Source organism: Heterocephalus glaber, unplaced genomic scaffold (genome assembly GCF_053883595.1).
Source record: "Heterocephalus glaber isolate CG9 unplaced genomic scaffold, H.glaber_assembly_v1.0 deba00001497, whole genome shotgun sequence".
NCBI lineage: Eukaryota > Metazoa > Chordata > Mammalia > Rodentia > Bathyergidae > Heterocephalus > Heterocephalus glaber.
The window spans coordinates 21661485-21665359 of NW_028258320.1; positions in this window are offsets into that span (position 1 = coordinate 21661485).

Here is a 3875-nt window from a genome sequence, read left to right on the forward strand (position 1 = left end):
GGAAGGTAATCCTGCAAACCCTGAAGAGGAGTTGTTCTGGAGTTGTTCTGTAGTTTTTCTGTGGCTCAATCTCAACTCCTTCCCAAAATGGACTTTGATTAAACATTACGATGGACAATATGGCAGTTGCTGCATTGGGTTTTTTCTCCAACTCTAGCCTGCCATGGAGGAGTCATTTTTGGAGTAAAATCCATACTGTTTTTGTAGTTTACGATATGCCCATTGTTTCTCCTGGAGCTAGAGAGAGGTAGAGCTAGACATAATGAGTTTTACCTTTCCTTCTGGGTCTTGGTGTCATCAGTGATTAAGTTAGTTAATTAGTGCCTCTGCTACACAGTGGTGTTAGATGACAGGTATTTCCAAATCAGAGTGTCCAGAGAACATAAACAATTAACATATATGGGATGATGATCAGGCTGGCTGTAAGAATAATCTGACCACCTTTATCAAAGATGGCTCACCTCATGCACAGCAGCTTGGCCAGATGAAGTCTGAGGAGATATTCTCGCTGCCACCTTGGATAATATTCCTGAAGATGCAAAGAGAACAGGCCACAGGAGAGAGCATGGAAGCTCTGAGAATATTTTAACATAAATGGATGAACTGGAAGGGGCTGCAATGGAGGTTGCACTCAACATTCTGGGTGGAGAACCAGCCTACTTTTTTACATAGATACATTCGTTTATTTATTCATTTACTTTCCTCTATTTCACTGAGACTGAAAATGGGCACTGACGTACTATAACATGAGTCTATCTTAGGTTTTGTTTTAATTTGGCTTTGTTTCTTTCTTTCTTTTCTTTTTTTTTTTTTTTTGAGACAAGTTCTCACTATGTAGTTCAGATGGGACTTGAATCACTGTATAGCCCAGGTTGGCCTCAAACTTACAGTGATCCTCCTGCCTCAGTCTTGCAAAGGATAGGACCATAGTTGTGTGGCACTACAGTCAGTTTATTTTAGGTTTTAATAGTCCCTTTTGTCTTGGATTTTGTCTTACAGTATGTATGTGGGTGGGTGGAGGAAGAGAAATATTAAAATAAGTGGTATGAAGAGTATAAAAGTCAGTGACAAGACAGAGAGAGAATAAGCAGATGCAAACAGTTCCATGAATATCTGTCTCAGTAACTAATAAGCTGAGATCTATATAATAAGAAGGTGCCAAACTGTGATTACAGTTGAGAGTTTGGGGTAAATAAGGCCAATTTAGGTGTAATTTTCAGATAATAAATAAATAAAAAGAAAGTAACATACTTATCTTTTAATATTGACATACAATTTCTGGCTAATAAAACAAATGAGAAAAATCTTTTCAATATTAGAAATAAATTAAGTAACAAGAAAAAAGTAATGAAAATAGAGTTCCAATACTCAAGATCAATTACAAGGGGGATAAGTAGATAAATAAGTTTACTCTTTTAAAAAGAAATATCTTCAGCTTTCTCTCCAGAGTTATTATGACTAGACAAACAACAGTTGGAATTAACTCCTTTAATTTTATTACTCAAGTAATTGGTAATGTAGATAAATTCCTTTTAATTAACAACACAGAACCAGACCAAAGATCATGATAATAAAATGTTTGATGTTAACTAAGGTTACAAAGACTACTGTATTTGTAAGGCATTTTGTAATTCCTCATTCAGTTACTCATCTTCTTATTGTTTTCTTGAATCAGGCCAAATGAAAGCTTGTTATTTAGCCACTTCATTTTATCCATATCCCAAGCAGTGCTAATACATCTATACTTTAATATGTCACATTCTCTGAGATTGAAGATTATGGTAAAAATGGAGTGTAACAGAAGCTATTATTACAATCTTATTTCACATGAAGAAAGGCTGTACTGCTAACATTTTTCACAACATCAATTTTACTTCCACTCTTAAATTCATGTATGACTTTTTCCCCCTTAAAAACAGTCTAGGAGATGAAGGAATGGGGTAGAGAGAGAAAAGAAAGGGATATGAAAAAAAGAATTAAGATGTGTTATGTACATGAAGCAACTCCTAACAAAGAATGTGATCATTATATATTACAAATATGTACAAATAAATAATAAATAAACCATTAAAAGTCTAGGAATTCATTTTTATTTCTTCTGAGAAATTAGTATGTGTGGGACTGATGGATAAAAGGAGATACATTGCTGAAAGTGTACCTATTTTGGTTTCATTTTTCAGTTTAACTTTATTGCTGTAGGCTTTTGACTTATACATCTAAATATTACAGCACTCCTTACTTTTGATTGTTGCTCTTTTTTTCGTACTTTTGAGTAATTTGATTTTTATCAAGTTTTTCTCCAAATCTAATTCAGTAAAAAATCCTCATTTGTGAAATCGACTGGACTATAATTAAACAAAATAGAAAACTATTGTAACAGCTCCTTTATTTTTTCTATATTAGGGGTGAATAAAATCCCTCATGGAGAATAAAATACATATCATGAAATAGTGTTTGTATTACAAGAGTTATGTTAGAAGGACTTAGAGTTATGACTCTTATTCTATGGGATAACATCTTGAAATACAGTATACTAATGCAACTAGGACAGCAACCTCTTGGCTAACTCAGAAATCAGTATTTTGTACAATGTTTATGGAGGAAGAATGAAGGGTCAGTCATTCCTCCTTTTATAGTCTAGTCTAATAATTCCCACAATTGAAGAAAATACAGATCATTCTAGGGATTATTAGATTCATCCTTTGTCTGTGAGCCTTGAACTTCCATTCCCTCATTATTTTTCTTGTGCTGCTCTCAGTATTCTTCAACATTCAAGATTTTATCTGGGTGATAAGTGAAACATATAGGACTCCAGCTAGCCTTGATCAAAAAAATCTACACATAGGCATATAATAGTTAGGATTCCAGAAATCCAACAGAAAAAATTTCTACAAGCAGTGAGAGAAAAGAGACAAATCACATACAAAGGAAAGCCCATCAGAATCACAGCAGACTTCTCAATGCAAACAGTCAAGGCAAGAAGAGCTTGGAGTGATGTATTTCAAGCCCTAAAGGAAAACAGCCTCCAACCCAGATTGATGTACCCTGCAAAATTATCTTTCAAAATTGATGGAGAAATAAGATACCTTCATGATAAAGAGCACCTCAGGAACTTCATGAATACCAAACAGGCACTCCAAAAATTTTAGACAATATCCTAGGAAAAGACAATGAGGATTACAACCCCAGGAAGCCAGCAGAATGAATCCATGGGGTGTGACAAATTAAACACAAAGGGGGAGAATCCAACAAAAAGAAAAAGTGATGACAGGACTTTTAAAACTTTTGACTTCATCTCCCTAATGAGTGTATAATTCAATCTTGTTATTGTACTGATTAGTATTTTTCTGATTCTAAAGTTGCACACCTTTCCTTGTGCTGTACTGGCTATTTATCATCTTCTTATGTCTACTTTTTAATTGGGTTGTCTATTAATGAGCTGTAAGAGTTCTTTATATATTCTGGTCATAGGTTATATGTAATGCAAATATGGTCTGTTTAAGGACTACTTTTCATTTTAATGATGTCATTTAAAGATCTAAATTTTGATGGAATCTCATTTATCAATTTTTTTCTTTTATACATCATGTTTTTTGTATCCTAGGTAGTTCTTGCCCACCCTAAATTCATAAACATTTTCCCTTATAATTTCTTCTTAAAGTTTTATACTTATAGGTTTTCATATTTAGGTTCATAGATCCCTTCAAGTTATTTTTATGTATTGAAATAAAGGGTTGAAGTTAATTTTTTATATACGGATACCAGGTGTTCTAGTGCCGTTTGCTGAAAACACTGTCTTTACCTCAGCTCTTGAATTGAGTTTATATTCTATAAAATGTTAATGTTAAATAATCTTTCATAACTCAGTGGACCAT